Source organism: Engystomops pustulosus, chromosome 6 (assembly GCF_040894005.1).
Source record: "Engystomops pustulosus chromosome 6, aEngPut4.maternal, whole genome shotgun sequence".
NCBI lineage: Eukaryota > Metazoa > Chordata > Amphibia > Anura > Leptodactylidae > Engystomops > Engystomops pustulosus.
Genome location: NC_092416.1, coordinates 166,251,788 through 166,268,632, shown reverse-complemented (window position 1 = coordinate 166,268,632; position 16,845 = coordinate 166,251,788). Strand labels below are relative to the sequence as shown.

The 16,845-nt window shown below is 43.3% G+C and overlaps 20 non-coding genes across 20 annotated transcripts; all 20 read left to right on the top strand.

The window, feature by feature from the left end:
* Positions 1 to 522: 522 nt before the first annotated feature.
* TRNAV-CAC (transfer RNA valine (anticodon CAC)) lies at positions 523 to 595 on the top strand. The gene has a single exon. It is a non-coding gene; the product is annotated as a tRNA-Val (tRNA).
* A 146-nt stretch (positions 596 to 741) lies between these two features.
* Positions 742 to 814, top strand: TRNAV-AAC (transfer RNA valine (anticodon AAC)). The gene has a single exon. It is a non-coding gene; the product is annotated as a tRNA-Val (tRNA).
* A 545-nt stretch (positions 815 to 1,359) lies between these two features.
* On the top strand, positions 1,360 to 1,432 carry TRNAV-CAC (transfer RNA valine (anticodon CAC)). Its single transcript has one exon. It is a non-coding gene; the product is annotated as a tRNA-Val (tRNA).
* A 764-nt stretch (positions 1,433 to 2,196) lies between these two features.
* TRNAV-CAC (transfer RNA valine (anticodon CAC)) lies at positions 2,197 to 2,269 on the top strand. Its single transcript has one exon. It is a non-coding gene; the product is annotated as a tRNA-Val (tRNA).
* Positions 2,270 to 3,253: 984 nt separating this feature from the next.
* On the top strand, positions 3,254 to 3,326 carry TRNAV-AAC (transfer RNA valine (anticodon AAC)). Its single transcript has one exon. It is a non-coding gene; the product is annotated as a tRNA-Val (tRNA).
* A 775-nt stretch (positions 3,327 to 4,101) lies between these two features.
* Positions 4,102 to 4,174, top strand: TRNAV-AAC (transfer RNA valine (anticodon AAC)). Its single transcript has one exon. It is a non-coding gene; the product is annotated as a tRNA-Val (tRNA).
* A 545-nt stretch (positions 4,175 to 4,719) lies between these two features.
* Positions 4,720 to 4,792, top strand: TRNAV-CAC (transfer RNA valine (anticodon CAC)). The gene has a single exon. It is a non-coding gene; the product is annotated as a tRNA-Val (tRNA).
* A 146-nt stretch (positions 4,793 to 4,938) lies between these two features.
* Positions 4,939 to 5,011, top strand: TRNAV-AAC (transfer RNA valine (anticodon AAC)). Its single transcript has one exon. It is a non-coding gene; the product is annotated as a tRNA-Val (tRNA).
* A 1,356-nt stretch (positions 5,012 to 6,367) lies between these two features.
* TRNAV-CAC (transfer RNA valine (anticodon CAC)) lies at positions 6,368 to 6,440 on the top strand. Its single transcript has one exon. It is a non-coding gene; the product is annotated as a tRNA-Val (tRNA).
* Positions 6,441 to 6,586: 146 nt separating this feature from the next.
* Positions 6,587 to 6,659, top strand: TRNAV-AAC (transfer RNA valine (anticodon AAC)). The gene has a single exon. It is a non-coding gene; the product is annotated as a tRNA-Val (tRNA).
* Positions 6,660 to 7,204: 545 nt separating this feature from the next.
* TRNAV-CAC (transfer RNA valine (anticodon CAC)) lies at positions 7,205 to 7,277 on the top strand. The gene has a single exon. It is a non-coding gene; the product is annotated as a tRNA-Val (tRNA).
* Positions 7,278 to 8,041: 764 nt separating this feature from the next.
* Positions 8,042 to 8,114, top strand: TRNAV-CAC (transfer RNA valine (anticodon CAC)). The gene has a single exon. It is a non-coding gene; the product is annotated as a tRNA-Val (tRNA).
* Positions 8,115 to 9,098: 984 nt separating this feature from the next.
* TRNAV-AAC (transfer RNA valine (anticodon AAC)) lies at positions 9,099 to 9,171 on the top strand. Its single transcript has one exon. It is a non-coding gene; the product is annotated as a tRNA-Val (tRNA).
* Positions 9,172 to 10,564: 1,393 nt separating this feature from the next.
* On the top strand, positions 10,565 to 10,637 carry TRNAV-CAC (transfer RNA valine (anticodon CAC)). Its single transcript has one exon. It is a non-coding gene; the product is annotated as a tRNA-Val (tRNA).
* A 764-nt stretch (positions 10,638 to 11,401) lies between these two features.
* Positions 11,402 to 11,474, top strand: TRNAV-CAC (transfer RNA valine (anticodon CAC)). Its single transcript has one exon. It is a non-coding gene; the product is annotated as a tRNA-Val (tRNA).
* A 146-nt stretch (positions 11,475 to 11,620) lies between these two features.
* Positions 11,621 to 11,693, top strand: TRNAV-AAC (transfer RNA valine (anticodon AAC)). The gene has a single exon. It is a non-coding gene; the product is annotated as a tRNA-Val (tRNA).
* Positions 11,694 to 12,458: 765 nt separating this feature from the next.
* TRNAV-AAC (transfer RNA valine (anticodon AAC)) lies at positions 12,459 to 12,531 on the top strand. The gene has a single exon. It is a non-coding gene; the product is annotated as a tRNA-Val (tRNA).
* Positions 12,532 to 14,134: 1,603 nt separating this feature from the next.
* TRNAV-AAC (transfer RNA valine (anticodon AAC)) lies at positions 14,135 to 14,207 on the top strand. The gene has a single exon. It is a non-coding gene; the product is annotated as a tRNA-Val (tRNA).
* A 2,224-nt stretch (positions 14,208 to 16,431) lies between these two features.
* On the top strand, positions 16,432 to 16,504 carry TRNAV-CAC (transfer RNA valine (anticodon CAC)). Its single transcript has one exon. It is a non-coding gene; the product is annotated as a tRNA-Val (tRNA).
* Positions 16,505 to 16,650: 146 nt separating this feature from the next.
* On the top strand, positions 16,651 to 16,723 carry TRNAV-AAC (transfer RNA valine (anticodon AAC)). The gene has a single exon. It is a non-coding gene; the product is annotated as a tRNA-Val (tRNA).
* The last annotated feature ends 122 nt before the right edge of the window (positions 16,724 to 16,845 follow it).

Genomic DNA, 16,845 nt, shown 5'->3' with positions numbered 1-16,845 from the left:
AATCGGAAAGAAAAATCTTGTTTCGTCGTGTCTTTCCCGCCACGGTAGATGCCACTCATACCTGCCACTAAGAGTTTGCTTCATATGCAAAAGAACCACTGATTTAAACAGAACAGAAAATGACGCAGGGGTTGCTTTTGCTATGGGGCAGTAACAAAATATTCCCGAGTGACATTCACTTTTAGATGACGAGAGAAGAAAGCCCTTGCATTTCTCTTTACATTAGTTTTGTTTGCCTGTAAGGACGGCTTCAGTTTTTTAAACAGTTTTTCAAGAGTAGGGGTTTTCACTTTTGCCTAACGCGTGAAAGTCCCTGTTTGAAAACCGTTGAGTTTCTGTAGTGAAGTGGACATCACATTTGCCACAATTGTCGACGGTGCCCAGTTCGAGATAAGGTGGGAGTGTCGTTTGGAACCAATCAGAAACGCGTTTTGCGACTTTTGAATGACTCAACATTCCTCGCGTTGGTTTATAAATTTGGTTTTGTTTGCGTCTAAAGACCAGTTGAGGTTTTTTCATCGGGTTTCTGTAGTGTAGTGGTTATCACGTTCGCCTCACACGCGAAAGGTCCCCGGTTCGAAACCGGGCAGAAACATGAGATGTTCTACTTTTGAAGACACAAGAGAGAGAAATCTTTTTTCATTGTGTCTTTTCCTCCAAAGTAGCTGCCAGTTATTACTGTGCTCAGTGTTCTCCATCTAGTCTGCTGTACTCAAAGGTCTAGAAGTGAGCAGTCAAAGTGTTTCTGTAGTGTAGTGGTTATCACGTTCGCCTAACACGCGAAAGGTCCCCGGTTCGAAACCGGGCAGAAACAAGAGACTGTCTCTTTTTTTAAGGAATCGGAAAGAAAAATCTTGTTTCGTCGTGTCTTTCCCGCCACGGTAGATGCCACTCATACCTGCCACTAAGAGTTTGCTTCATATGCAAAAGAACCACTGATTTAAACAGAACAGAAAATGACGCAGGGGTTGCTTTTGCTATGGGGCAGTAACAAAATATTCCCGAGTGACATTCACTTTTAGATGACGAGAGAAGAAAGCCCTTGCATTTCTCTTTACATTAGTTTTGTTTGCCTGTAAGGACGGCTTCAGTTTTTTAAACAGTTTTTCAAGAGTAGGGGTTTTCACTTTTGCCTAACGCATGAAAGTCCCTGTTTGAAAACCGTTGAGTTTCTGTAGTGAAGTGGACATCACATTTGCCACAATTGTCGACGGTGCCCAGTTCGAGACAAGGTGGGAGTGTCGTTTGGAACCAATCAGAAACGCGTTTTGCGACTTTTGAATGACTCAACATTCCTCGCGTTGGTTTATAAATTTGGTTTTGTTTGCGTCTAAAGACCAGTTGAGGTGTTTTGATCGGGTTTCTGTAGTGTAGTGGTTATCACGTTCGCCTCACACGCGAAAGGTCCCCGGTTCGAAACCGGGCAGAAACATGAGATGTTCTACTTTTGAAGACACAAGAGAGAGAAATCTTTTTTCATTGTGTCTTTTCCTCCAAAGTAGCTGCCAGTTATTACTGCGCTCAGTGTTGTCCATCTAGTCTGCTGTACTCAAAGGTCTAGAAGTGAGCAGTCAACGTGTTTCTGTAGTGTAGTGGTTTTCACGTTCGCCTAACACGCGAAAGATCCCCGGTTCGAAACCGGGCAGAAACAAGAGACTGTCTCTTTTTTTAAGGAATCGGAAAGAATAATCTTGTTTCGTCGTGTCTTTCCCGCCACGGTAGATGCCACTCATACCTGCCACTAAGAGTTTGCTTCATATGCAAAAGAATCACTGATTTAAACAGAACAGAAAATGACGCAGGGGTTGCTTTTGCTATGGGGCAGTAACAAAATATTCCCGAGTGACATTCACTTTTAGATGACGAGAGAAGAAAGCCCTTGCATTTCTCTTTACATTAGTTTTGTTTGCCTGTAAGGACGGCTTCAGTTTTTTAAACAGTTTTTCAAAAGTAGGGGTTTTTACTTTTGCCTAACGCGTGAAAGTCCCTGTTTGAAAACCGTTGAGTTTCTGTAGTGAAGTGGACATCACATTTGCCACAATTGTCGACGGTGCCCAGTTCGAGACAAGGTGGGAGTGTCGTTTGGAACCAATCAGAAACGCGTTTTGCGACTTTTTAATGACTCAACATTCCTCGCGTTGGTTTATAAATTTGGTTTTGTTTGCGTCTAAAGACCAGTTGAGGTGTTTTCATCGGGTTTCTGTAGTGTAGTGGTTATCACGTTCGCCTCACACGCGAAAGGTCCCCGGTTCGAAACCGGGCAGAAACATGAGATGTTCTACTTTTGAAGACACAAGAGAGAGAAATCTTTTTTCATTGTGTCTTTTCCTCCAAAGTAGCTGCCAGTTATTACTGCGCTCAGTGTTCTCCATCTAGTCTGCTGTACTCAAAGGTCTAGAAGTGAGCAGTCAATGTGTTTCTGTAGTGTAGTGGTTATCACGTTCGCCTAACACGCGAAAGGTCTCTGGTTCGAAACCGGGCAGAAACAAGAGACTGTCTTATTTTTTTAAGGAATCGGAAAGAAAAATCTTGTTTCGTCGTGTCTTTCCCGCCACGGTAGATGCCACTCATACCTGCCACTAAGAGTTTGCTTCATATGCAAAAGAACCACTGATTTAAACAGAACAGAAAATGACGCAGGGGTTGCTTTTGCTATGGGGCAGTAACAAAATATTCCCGAGTGACATTCACTTTTAGATGACGAGAGAAGAAAGCCCTTGCATTTCTCTTTACATTAGTTTTGCTTGCCTGTAAGTACGGCTTCAGTTTTTTAAACAGTTTTTCAAGAGTAGGGGTTTTCACTTTTGCCTAACGCGTGAAAGTCCCTGTTTGAAAACCGTTGAGTTTCTGTAGTGAAGTGGACATCACATTTGCCACAATTGTCGACGGTGCCCAGTTCGAGACAAGGTGGGAGTGTCGTTTGGAACCAATCAGAAACGCGTTTTGCGACTTTTGAATGACTCAACATTCCTCGCGTTGGTTTATAAATTTGGTTTTGTTTGCGTCTAAAGACCAGTTGAGGTTTTTTCATCGGTTTTCTGTAGTGTAGTGATTATCACGTTCGCCTCACACGCGAAAGGTCCCCGGTTCGAAACCGGGCAGAAACATGAGATGTTCTACTTTTGAAGACACAAGAGAGAGAAATCTTTTTTCATTGTGTCTTTTCCTCCAAAGTAGCTGCCAGCTATTACTGCGCTCAGTGTTCTCCATCTAGTCTGCTGTACTCAAAGGTCTAGAAGTGAGCAGTCGACGTGTTTCTGTAGTGTAGTGGTTATCACGTTCGCCTAACACGCGAAAGGTCCCCGGTTCGAAACCGGGCAGAAACAAGAGACTGTCTCTTTTTTTAAGGAATCGGAAAGAAAAATCTTGTTTCGTCGTGTCTTTCCCGCCACGGTAGATGCCACTCATACCTGCCACTAAGAGTTTGCTTCATATGCAAAAGAACCACTGATTTAAACAGAACAGAAAATGACGCAGGGGTTGCTTTTGCTATGGGGCAGTAACAAAATATTCCCGAGTGACATTCACTTTTAGATGACGAGAGAAGAAAGCCCTTGCATTTCTCTTTACATTAGTTTTGTTTGCCTGTAAGGACGGCTTCAGTTTTTTAAACAGTTTTTCAAGAGTAGGGGTTTTCACTTTTGCCTAACGCGTGAAAGTCCCTGTTTGAAAACCGTTGAGTTTCTGTAGTGAAGTGGACATCACATTTGGCACAATTGTCGACGGTGCCCAGTTCGAGATAAGGTGGGAGTGTCGTTTGGAACCAATCAGAAACGCGTTTTGCGACTTTTGAATGACTCAACATTCCTCGCGTTGGTTTATAAATTTGGTTTTGTTTGCGTCTAAAGACCAGTTGAGGTGTTTTCATCGGGTTTCTGTAGTGTAGTGGTTATCACGTTCGCCTCACGTTCGCCTCACACGCGAAAGGTCCCCGGTTCGAAACCGGGCAGAAACATGAGATGTTCTTCTTTTGAAGACACAAGAGAGAGAAATCTTTTTTCATTGTGTCTTTTCCTCCAAAGTAGCTGCCAGTTATTACTGCGCTCAGTGTTCTCCATCTAGTCTGCTGTACTCAAAGGTCTAGAAGTGAGCAGTCAACGTGTTTCTGTAGTGTAGTGGTTATCACGTTCGCCTAACACGCGAAAGGTCCCTGGTTCGAAACCGGGCAGAAACAAGAGACTGTCTCTTTTTTTAAGGAATCGGAAAGAAAAATCTTGTTTCGTCGTGTCTTTCCCGCCACGGTAGATGCCACTCATACCTGCCACTAAGAGTTTGCTTCATATGCAAAAGAACCACTGATTTAAACAGAACAGAAAATGACGCAGGGGTTGCTTTTGCTATGGGGCAGTAACAAAATATTCCCGAGTGACATTCACTTTTAGATGACGAGAGAAGAAAGCCCTTGCATTTCTCTTTACATTAGTTTTGTTTGCCTGTAAGGACGGCTTCAGTTTTTTAAACAGTTTTTCAAGAGTAGGGGTTTTCACTTTTGCCTAACGCGTGAAAGTCCCTGTTTGAAAACCGTTGAGTTTCTGTAGTGAAGTGGACATCACATTTGCCACAATTGTCGACGGTGCCCAGTTCGAGATAAGGTGGGAGTGTCGTTTGGAACCAATCAGAAACGCGTTTTGCGACTTTTGAATGACTCAACATTCCTCGCGTTGGTTTATAAATTTGGTTTTGTTTGCGTCTAAAGACCAGTTGAGGTTTTTTCATCGGGTTTCTGTAGTGTAGTGGTTATCACGTTCGCCTCACACGCGAAAGGTCCCCGGTTCGAAACCGGGCAGAAACATGAGATGTTCTACTTTTGAAGACACAAGAGAGAGAAATCTTTTTTCATTGTGTCTTTTCCTCCAAAGTAGCTGCCAGTTATTACTGTGCTCAGTGTTCTCCATCTAGTCTGCTGTACTCAAAGGTCTAGAAGTGAGCAGTCAAAGTGTTTCTGTAGTGTAGTGGTTATCACGTTCGCCTAACACGCGAAAGGTCCCCGGTTCGAAACCGGGCAGAAACAAGAGACTGTCTCTTTTTTTAAGGAATCGGAAAGAAAAATCTTGTTTCGTCGTGTCTTTCCCGCCACGGTAGATGCCACTCATACCTGCCACTAAGAGTTTGCTTCATATGCAAAAGAACCACTGATTTAAACAGAACAGAAAATGACGCAGGGGTTGCTTTTGCTATGGGGCAGTAACAAAATATTCCCGAGTGACATTCACTTTTAGATGACGAGAGAAGAAAGCCCTTGCATTTCTCTTTACATTAGTTTTGTTTGCCTGTAAGGACGGCTTCAGTTTTTTAAACAGTTTTTCAAGAGTAGGGGTTTTCACTTTTGCCTAACGCGTGAAAGTCCCTGTTTGAAAACCGTTGAGTTTCTGTAGTGAAGTGGACATCACATTTGGCACAATTGTCGACGGTGCCCAGTTCGAGATAAGGTGGGAGTGTCGTTTGGAACCAATCAGAAACGCGTTTTGCGACTTTTGAATGACTCAACATTCCTCGCGTTGGTTTATAAATTTGGTTTTGTTTGCGTCTAAAGACCAGTTGAGGTGTTTTCATCGGGTTTCTGTAGTGTAGTGGTTATCACGTTCGCCTCACGTTCGCCTCACACGCGAAAGGTCCCCGGTTCGAAACCGGGCAGAAACATGAGATGTTCTTCTTTTGAAGACACAAGAGAGAGAAATCTTTTTTCATTGTGTCTTTTCCTCCAAAGTAGCTGCCAGTTATTACTGCGCTCAGTGTTCTCCATCTAGTCTGCTGTACTCAAAGGTCTAGAAGTGAGCAGCCTAACACGCGAAAGGTCCCTGGTTCGAAACCGGGCAGAAACAAGAGACTGTCTCTTTTTTTAAGGAATCGGAAAGAAAAATCTTGTTTCGTCGTGTCTTTCCCGCCACGGTAGATGCCACTCATACCTGCCACTAAGAGTTTGCTTCATATGCAAAAGAACCACTGATTTAAACAGAACAGAAAATGACGCAGGGGTTGCTTTTGCTATGGGGCAGTAACAAAATATTCCCGAGTGACATTCACTTTTAGATGACGAGAGAAGAAAGCCCTTGCATTTCTCTTTACATTAGTTTTGTTTGCCTGTAAGGACGGCTTCAGTTTTTTAAACAGTTTTTCAAGAGTAGGGGTTTTCACTTTTGCCTAACGCGTGAAAGTCCCTGTTTGAAAACCGTTGAGTTTCTGTAGTGAAGTGGACATCACATTTGCCACAATTGTCGACGGTGCCCAGTTCGAGATAAGGTGGGAGTGTCGTTTGGAACCAATCAGAAACGCGTTTTGCGACTTTTGAATGACTCAACATTCCTCGCGTTGGTTTATAAATTTGGTTTTGTTTGCGTCTAAAGACCAGTTGAGGTTTTTTCATCGGGTTTCTGTAGTGTAGTGGTTATCACGTTCGCCTCACACGCGAAAGGTCCCCGGTTCGAAACCGGGCAGAAACATGAGATGTTCTACTTTTGAAGACACAAGAGAGAGAAATCTTTTTTCATTGTGTCTTTTCCTCCAAAGTAGCTGCCAGTTATTACTGTGCTCAGTGTTCTCCATCTAGTCTGCTGTACTCAAAGGTCTAGAAGTGAGCAGTCAAAGTGTTTCTGTAGTGTAGTGGTTATCACGTTCGCCTAACACGCGAAAGGTCCCCGGTTCGAAACCGGGCAGAAACAAGAGACTGTCTCTTTTTTTAAGGAATCGGAAAGAAAAATCTTGTTTCGTCGTGTCTTTCCCGCCACGGTAGATGCCACTCATACCTGCCACTAAGAGTTTGCTTCATATGCAAAAGAACCACTGATTTAAACAGAACAGAAAATGACGCAGGGGTTGCTTTTGCTATGGGGCAGTAACAAAATATTCCCGAGTGACATTCACTTTTAGATGACGAGAGAAGAAAGCCCTTGCATTTCTCTTTACATTAGTTTTGTTTGCCTGTAAGGACGGCTTCAGTTTTTTAAACAGTTTTTCAAGAGTAGGGGTTTTCACTTTTGCCTAACGCATGAAAGTCCCTGTTTGAAAACCGTTGAGTTTCTGTAGTGAAGTGGACATCACATTTGCCACAATTGTCGACGGTGCCCAGTTCGAGACAAGGTGGGAGTGTCGTTTGGAACCAATCAGAAACGCGTTTTGCGACTTTTGAATGACTCAACATTCCTCGCGTTGGTTTATAAATTTGGTTTTGTTTGCGTCTAAAGACCAGTTGAGGTGTTTTCATCGGGTTTCTGTAGTGTAGTGGTTATCACGTTCGCCTCACACGCGAAAGGTCCCCGGTTCGAAACCGGGCAGAAACATGAGATGTTCTACTTTTGAAGACACAAGAGAGAGAAATCTTTTTTCATTGTGTCTTTTCCTCCAAAGTAGCTGCCAGTTATTACTGCGCTCAGTGTTCTCCATCTAGTCTGCTGTACTCAAAGGTCTAGAAGTGAGCAGTCAACGTGTTTCTGTAGTGTAGTGGTTTTCACGTTCGCCTAACACGCGAAAGATCCCCGGTTCGAAACCGGGCAGAAACAAGAGACTGTCTCTTTTTTTAAGGAATCGGAAAGAATAATCTTGTTTCGTCGTGTCTTTCCCGCCACGGTAGATGCCACTCATACCTGCCACTAAGAGTTTGCTTCATATGCAAAAGAACCACTGATTTAAACAGAACAGAAAATGACGCAGGGGTTGCTTTTGCTATGGGGCAGTAACAAAATATTCCCGAGTGACATTCACTTTTAGATGACGAGAGAAGAAAGCCCTTGCATTTCTCTTTACATTAGTTTTGTTTGCCTGTAAGGACGGCTTCAGTTTTTTAAACAGTTTTTCAAAAGTAGGGGTTTTTACTTTTGCCTAACGCGTGAAAGTCCCTGTTTGAAAACCGTTGAGTTTCTGTAGTGAAGTGGACATCACATTTGCCACAATTGTCGACGGTGCCCAGTTCGAGACAAGGTGGGAGTGTCGTTTGGAACCAATCAGAAACGCGTTTTGCGACTTTTTAATGACTCAACATTCCTCGCGTTGGTTTATAAATTTGGTTTTGTTTGCGTCTAAAGACCAGTTGAGGTGTTTTCATCGGGTTTCTGTAGTGTAGTGGTTATCACGTTCGCCTCACACGCGAAAGGTCCCCGGTTCGAAACCGGGCAGAAACATGAGATGTTCTACTTTTGAAGACACAAGAGAGAGAAATCTTTTTTCATTGTGTCTTTTCCTCCAAAGTAGCTGCCAGTTATTACTGCGCTCAGTGTTCTCCATCTAGTCTGCTGTACTCAAAGGTCTAGAAGTGAGCAGTCAATGTGTTTCTGTAGTGTAGTGGTTATCACGTTCGCCTAACACGCGAAAGGTCTCTGGTTCGAAACCGGGCAGAAACAAGAGACTGTCTTATTTTTTTAAGGAATCGGAAAGAAAAATCTTGTTTCGTCGTGTCTTTCCCGCCACGGTAGATGCCACTCATACCTGCCACTAAGAGTTTGCTTCATATGCAAAAGAACCACTGATTTAAACAGAACAGAAAATGACGCAGGGGTTGCTTTTGCTATGGGGCAGTAACAAAATATTCCCGAGTGACATTCACTTTTAGATGACGAGAGAAGAAAGCCCTTGCATTTCTCTTTACATTAGTTTTGTTTGCCTGTAAGGACGGCTTCAGTTTTTTAAACAGTTTTTCAAGAGTAGGGGTTTTCACTTTTGCCTAACGCGTGAAAGTCCCTGTTTGAAAACCGTTGAGTTTCTGTAGTGAAGTGGACATCACATTTGCCACAATTGTCGACGGTGCCCAGTTCGAGACAAGGTGGGAGTGTCGTTTGGAACCAATCAGAAACGCGTTTTGCGACTTTTGAATGACTCAACATTCCTCGCGTTGGTTTATAAATTTGGTTTTGTTTGCGTCTAAAGACCAGTTGAGGTTTTTTCATCGGTTTTCTGTAGTGTAGTGATTATCACGTTCGCCTCACACGCGAAAGGTCCCCGGTTCGAAACCGGGCAGAAACATGAGATGTTCTACTTTTGAAGACACAAGAGAGAGAAATCTTTTTTCATTGTGTCTTTTCCTCCAAAGTAGCTGCCAGTTATTACTGCGCTCAGTGTTCTCCATCTAGTCTGCTGTACTCAAAGGTCTAGAAGTGAGCAGTCGACGTGTTTCTGTAGTGTAGTGGTTATCACGTTCGCCTAACACGCGAAAGGTCCCCGGTTCGAAACCGGGCAGAAACAAGAGACTGTCTCTTTTTTTAAGGAATCGGAAAGAAAAATCTTGTTTCGTCGTGTCTTTCCCGCCACGGTAGATGCCACTCATACCTGCCACTAAGAGTTTGCTTCATATGCAAAAGAACCACTGATTTAAACAGAACAGAAAATGACGCAGGGGTTGCTTTTGCTATGGGGCAGTAACAAAATATTCCCGAGTGACATTCACTTTTAGATGACGAGAGAAGAAAGCCCTTGCATTTCTCTTTACATTAGTTTTGTTTGCCTGTAAGGACGGCTTCAGTTTTTTAAACAGTTTTTCAAGAGTAGGGGTTTTCACTTTTGCCTAACGCGTGAAAGTCCCTGTTTGAAAACCGTTGAGTTTCTGTAGTGAAGTGGACATCACATTTGGCACAATTGTCGACGGTGCCCAGTTCGAGATAAGGTGGGAGTGTCGTTTGGAACCAATCAGAAACGCGTTTTGCGACTTTTGAATGACTCAACATTCCTCGCGTTGGTTTATAAATTTGGTTTTGTTTGCGTCTAAAGACCAGTTGAGGTGTTTTCATCGGGTTTCTGTAGTGTAGTGGTTATCACGTTCGCCTCACGTTCGCCTCACACGCGAAAGGTCCCCGGTTCGAAACCGGGCAGAAACATGAGATGTTCTACTTTTGAAGACACAAGAGAGAGAAATCTTTTTTCATTGTGTCTTTTCCTCCAAAGTAGCTGCCAGTTATTACTGCGCTCAGTGTTCTCCATCTAGTCTGCTGTACTCAAAGGTCTAGAAGTGAGCAGTCAACGTGTTTCTGTAGTGTAGTGGTTATCACGTTCGCCTAACACGCAAAAGGTCCCTGGTTCGAAACCGGGCAGAAACAAGAGACTGTCTCTTTTTTTAAGGAATCGGAAAGAAAAATCTTGTTTCGTCGTGTCTTTCCCGCCACGGTAGATGCCACTCATACCTGCCACTAAGAGTTTGCTTCATATGCAAAAGAACCACTGATTTAAACAGAACAGAAAATGACGCAGGGGTTGCTTTTGCTATGGGGCAGTAACAAAATATTCCCGAGTGACATTCACTTTTAGATGACGAGAGAAGAAAGCCCTTGCATTTCTCTTTACATTAGTTTTGTTTGCCTGTAAGGACGGCTTCAGTTTTTTAAACAGTTTTTCAAGAGTAGGGGTTTTCACTTTTGCCTAACGCGTGAAAGTCCCTGTTTGAAAACCGTTGAGTTTCTGTAGTGAAGTGGACATCACATTTGCCACAATTGTCGACGGTGCCCAGTTCGAGATAAGGTGGGAGTGTCGTTTGGAACCAATCAGAAACGCGTTTTGCGACTTTTGAATGACTCAACATTCCTCGCGTTGGTTTATAAATTTGGTTTTGTTTGCGTCTAAAGACCAGTTGAGGTGTTTTCATCGGGTTTCTGTAGTGTAGTGGTTATCACGTTCGCCTCACACGCGAAAGGTCCCCGGTTCGAAACCGGGCAGAAACATGAGATGTTCTACTTTTGAAGACACAAGAGAGAGAAATCTTTTTTCATTGTGTCTTTTCCTCCAAAGTAGCTGCCAGTTATTACTGCGCTCAGTGTTGTCCATCTAGTCTGCTGTACTCAAAGGTCTAGAAGTGAGCAGTCAACGTGTTTCTGTAGTGTAGTGGTTTTCACGTTCGCCTAACACGCGAAAGATCCCCGGTTCGAAACCGGGCAGAAACAAGAGACTGTCTCTTTTTTTAAGGAATCGGAAAGAATAATCTTGTTTCGTCGTGTCTTTCCCGCCACGGTAGATGCCACTCATACCTGCCACTAAGAGTTTGCTTCATATGCAAAAGAACCACTGATTTAAACAGAACAGAAAATGACGCAGGGGTTGCTTTTGCTATGGGGCAGTAACAAAATATTCCCGAGTGACATTCACTTTTAGATGACGAGAGAAGAAAGCCCTTGCATTTCTCTTTACATTAGTTTTGTTTGCCTGTAAGGACGGCTTCAGTTTTTTAAACAGTTTTTCAAAAGTAGGGGTTTTTACTTTTGCCTAACGCGTGAAAGTCCCTGTTTGAAAACCGTTGAGTTTCTGTAGTGAAGTGGACATCACATTTGCCACAATTGTCGACGGTGCCCAGTTCGAGACAAGGTGGGAGTGTCGTTTGGAACCAATCAGAAACGCGTTTTGCGACTTTTTAATGACTCAACATTCCTCGCGTTGGTTTATAAATTTGGTTTTGTTTGCGTCTAAAGACCAGTTGAGGTGTTTTCATCGGGTTTCTGTAGTGTAGTGGTTATCACGTTCGCCTCACACGCGAAAGGTCCCCGGTTCGAAACCGGGCAGAAACATGAGATGTTCTACTTTTGAAGACACAAGAGAGAGAAATCTTTTTTCATTGTGTCTTTTCCTCCAAAGTAGCTGCCAGTTATTACTGCGCTCAGTGTTCTCCATCTAGTCTGCTGTACTCAAAGGTCTAGAAGTGAGCAGTCAATGTGTTTCTGTAGTGTAGTGGTTATCACGTTCGCCTAACACGCGAAAGGTCCCTGGTTCGAAACCGGGCAGAAACAAGAGACTGTCTTAATTTTTTAAGGAATCGGAAAGAAAAATCTTGTTTCGTCGTGTCTTTCCCGCCACGGTAGATGCCACTCATACCTGCCACTAAGAGTTTGCTTCATATGCAAAAGAACCACTGATTTAAACAGAACAGAAAATGACGCAGGGGTTGCTTTTGCTATGGGGCAGTAACAAAATATTCCCGAGTGACATTCACTTTTAGATGACGAGAGAAGAAAGCCCTTGCATTTCTCTTTACATTAGTTTTGTTTGCCTGTAAGGACGGCTTCAGTTTTTTAAACAGTTTTTCAAGAGTAGGGGTTTTCACTTTTGCCTAACGCGTGAAAGTCCCTGTTTGAAAACCGTTGAGTTTCTGTAGTGAAGTGGACATCACATTTGCCACAATTGTCGACGGTGCCCAGTTCGAGACAAGGTGGGAGTGTCGTTTGGAACCAATCAGAAACGCGTTTTGCGACTTTTGAATGACTCAACATTCCTCGCGTTGGTTTATAAATTTGGTTTTGTTTGCGTCTAAAGACCAGTTGAGGTGTTTTCATCGGGTTTCTGTAGTGTAGTGGTTATCACGTTCGCCTCACACGCAAAAGGTCCCCCGTTCGAAACCGGGCAGAAACATGAGATGTTCTACTTTTGAAGACACAAGAGAGAGAATTCTTTTTTCATTGTGTCTTTTCCTCCAAAGTAGCTGCCAGTTATTACTGCGCTCAGTGTTCTCCATCTAGTCTGCTGTACTCAAAGGTCTAGAAGTGAGCAGTCAACGTGTTTCTGTAGTGTAGTGGTTATCACGTTCGCCTAACACGCGAAAGGTCCCCGGTTCGAAACCGGGCAGAAACAAGAGACTGTCTCTTTTTTTTAAGGAATCGGAAAGAAAAATCTTGTTTCGTCGTGTCTTTCCCGCCACGGTAGATGCCACTCATACCTGCCACTAAGAGTTTGCTTCATATGCAAAAGAACCACTGATTTAAACAGAACAGAAAATGACGCAGGGGTTGCTTTTGCTATGGGGCAGTAACAAAATATTCCCGAGTGACATTCACTTTTAGATGACGAGAGAAGAAAGCCCTTGCATTTCTCTTTACATTAGTTTTGTTTGCCTGTAAGGACGGCTTCAGTTTTTTAAACAGTTTTTCAAGAGTAGGGGTTTTCACTTTTGCCTAACGCGTGAAAGTCCCTGTTTGAAAACCGTTGAGTTTCTGTAGTGAAGTGGACATCACATTTGCCACAATTGTCGACGGTGCCCAGTTCGAGACAAGGTGGGAGTGTCGTTTGGAACCAATCAGAAACGCGTTTTGCGACTTTTGAATGACTCAACATTCCTCGCGTTGGTTTATAAATTTGGTTTTGTTTGCGTCTAAAGACCAGTTGAGGTGTTTTCATCGGGTTTCTGTAGTGTAGTGGTTATCACGTTCGCCTCACACGTGAAAGGTCCCCGGTTCGAAACCGGGCAGAAACATGAGATGTTCTACTTTTGAAGACACAAGAGAGAGAAATCTTTTTTCATTGTGTCTTTTCCTCCAAAGTAGCTGCCAGTTATTACTGTGCTCAGTGTTCTCCATCTAGTCTGCTGTACTCAAAGGTCTTGAAGTGAGCAGTCAACATGTTTCTGTAGTGTAGTGGTTATCACGTTCGCCTAACACGCGAAAGGTCCCCGGTTCGAAACCAGGCAGAAACAAGAGACTGTCTCTTTTTTTTAAGGAATCGGAAAGAAAAATCTTGTTTCGTCGTGTCTTTCCCGCCACGGTAGATGCCACTCATACCTGCCACTAAGAGTTTGCTTCATATGCAAAAGAACCACTGATTTAAACAGAACAGAAAATGACGCAGGGGTTGCTTTTGCTATGGGGCAGTAACAAAATATTCCCGAGTGACATTCACTTTTAGATGACGAGAGAAGAAAGCCCTTGCATTTCTCTTTACATTAGTTTTGTTTGCCTGTAAGGACGGCTTCAGTTTTTTAAACAGTTTTTCAAGAGTAGGGGTTTTCACTTTTGCCTAACGCGTGAAAGTCCCTGTTTGAAAACCGTTGAGTTTCTGTAGTGAAGTGGACATCACATTTGCCACAATTGTCAACGGTGCCCAGTTCGAGACAAGGTGGGAGTGTCGTTTGGAACCAATCAGAAACGCGTTTTGCGACTTTTGAATGACTCAACATTCCTCGCGTTGGTTTATAAATTTAGTTTTGTTTGCGTCTAAAGACCAGTTGAGGTGTTTTCATCGGGTTTCTGTAGTGTAGTGGTTATCACGTTCGCCTCACACGCAAAAGGTCCCCCGTTCGAAACCGGGCAGAATCATGAGATGTTCTACTTTTGAAGACACAAGAGAGAGAAATCTTTTTTCATTGTGTCTTTTCCTCCAAAGTAGCTGCCAGTTATTACTGCGCTCAGTGTTCTCCATCTAGTCTGCTGTACTCAAAGGTCTAGAAGTGAGCAGTCAACGTGTTTCTGTAGTGTAGTGGTTATCACGTTCGCCTAACACGCGAAAGGTCCCCGGTTCGAAACCGGGCAGAAACAAGAGACTGTCTCTTTTTTTTAAGGAATCGGAAAGAAAAATCTTGTTTCGTCGTGTCTTTCCCGCCACGGTAGATGCCACTCATACCTGCCACTAAGAGTTTGCTTCATATGCAAAAGAACCACTGATTTAAACAGAACAGAAAATGACGCAGGGGTTGCTTTTGCTATGGGGCAGTAACAAAATATTCCCGAGTGACATTCACTTTTAGATGACGAGAGAAGAAAGCCCTTGCATTTCTCTTTACATTAGTTTTGTTTGCCTGTAAGGACGGCTTCAGTTTTTTAAACAGTTTTTCAAGAGTAGGGGTTTTCACTTTTGCCTAACGCGTGAAAGTCCCTGTTTGAAAACCGTTGAGTTTCTGTAGTGAAGTGGACATCACATTTGCCACAATTGTCGACGGTGCCCAGTTCGAGACAAGGTGGGAGTGTCGTTTGGAACCAATCAGAAACGCGTTTTGCGACTTTTGAATGACTCAACATTCCTCGCGTTGGTTTATAAATTTGGTTTTGTTTGCGTCTAAAGACCAGTTGAGGTGTTTTCATCGGGTTTCTGTAGTGTAGTGGTTATCACGTTCGCCTCACACGTGAAAGGTCCCCGGTTCGAAACCGGGCAGAAACATGAGATGTTCTACTTTTGAAGACACAAGAGAGAGAAATCTTTTTTCATTGTGTCTTTTCCTCCAAAGTAGCTGCCAGTTATTACTGTGCTCAGTGTTCTCCATCTAGTCTGCTGTACTCAAAGGTCTAGAAGTGAGCAGTCAACATGTTTCTGTAGTGTAGTGGTTATCACGTTCGCCTAACACGCGAAAGGTCCCCGGTTCGAAACCAGGCAGAAACAAGAGACTGTCTCTTTTTTTTAAGGAATCGGAAAGAAAAATCTTGTTTCGTCGTGTCTTTCCCGCCACGGTAGATGCCACTCATACCTGCCACTAAGAGTTTGCTTCATATGCAAAAGAACCACTGATTTAAACAGAACAGAAAATGACGCAGGGGTTGCTTTTGCTATGGGGCAGTAACAAAATATTCCCGAGTGACATTCACTTTTAGATGACGAGAGAAGAAAGCCCTTGCATTTCTCTTTACATTAGTTTTGTTTGCCTGTAAGGACGGCTTCAGTTTTTTAAACAGTTTTTCAAGAGTAGGGGTTTTCACTTTTGCCTAACGCGTGAAAGTCCCTGTTTGAAAACCGTTGAGTTTCTGTAGTGAAGTGGACATCACATTTGCCACAATTGTCAACGGTGCCCAGTTCGAGACAAGGTGGGAGTGTCGTTTGGAACCAATCAGAAACGCGTTTTGCGACTTTTGAATGACTCAACATTCCTCGCGTTGGTTTATAAATTTAGTTTTGTTTGCGTCTAAAGACCAGTTGAGGTGTTTTCATCGGGTTTCTGTAGTGTAGTGGTTATCACGTTCGCCTCACACGCAAAAGGTCCCCCGTTCGAAACCGGGCAGAATCATGAGATGTTCTACTTTTGAAGACACAAGAGAGAGAAATCTTTTTTCATTGTGTCTTTTCCTCCAAAGTAGCTGCCAGTTATTACTGCGCTCAGTGTTCTCCATCTAGTCTGCTGTACTCAAAGGTCTAGAAGTGAGCAGTCAACGTGTTTCTGTAGTGTAGTGGTTATCACGTTCGCCTAACACGAGAAAAGTCCCCGGTTCGAAACCGGGCAGAAACAAGAGACTGTCTCTTTTTTTTTTAAGGAATCGGAAAGAAAAATCTTGTTTCGTCGTGTCTTTCCCGCCACGGTAGATGCCACTCATACCTGCCACTAAGAGTTTGCTTCATATGCAAAAGAACCACTGATTTAAACAGAACAGAAAATGACGCAGGGGTTGCTTTTGCTATGGGGCAGTAACAAAATATTCCCGAGTGACATTCACTTTTAGATGACGAGAGAAGAAAGCCCTTGCATTTCTCTTTACATTAGTTTTGTTTGCCTGTAAGGACGGCTTCAGTTTTTTAAACAGTTTTTCAAGAGTAGGGGTTTTCACTTTTGCCTAACGCGTGAAAGTCCCTGTTTGAAAACCGTTGAGTTTCTGTAGTGAAGTGGACATCACATTTGCCACAATTGTCGACGGTGCCCAGTTCGAGACAAGGTGGGAGTGTCGTTTGGAACCAATCAGAAACGCGTTTTGCGACTTTTGAATGACTCAACATTCCTCGCGTTGGTTAATAAATTTGGTTTTGTTTGCGTCTAAAGACCAGTTGAGGTGTTTTCATCGGGTTTCTGTAGTGTAGTGGTTATCACGTTCGCCTCACACGCGAAAGGTCCCCGGTTCGAAACCGGGCAGAAACATGAGATGTTCTACTTTTGAAGACACAAGAGAGAGAAATCTTTTTTCATTGTGTCTTTTCCTCCAAAGTAGCTGCCAGTTATTACTGCGCTCAGTGTTCTCCATCTAGTCTGCTGTACTCAAAGGTCTAGAAGTGAGCCGTCAACGTGTTTCTGTAGTGTAGTGGTTATCACGTTCGCCTAACACGCGAAAGGTCCTCGGTTCGAAACCGGGCAGAAACAAGAGACTGTCTCTTTTTTTTAAGGAATCGGAAAGAAAAATCTTGTTTCGTCGTGTCTTTCCCGCCACGGTAGATGCCACTCATACCTGCCACTAAGAGTTTGCTTCATATGCAAAAGAACCA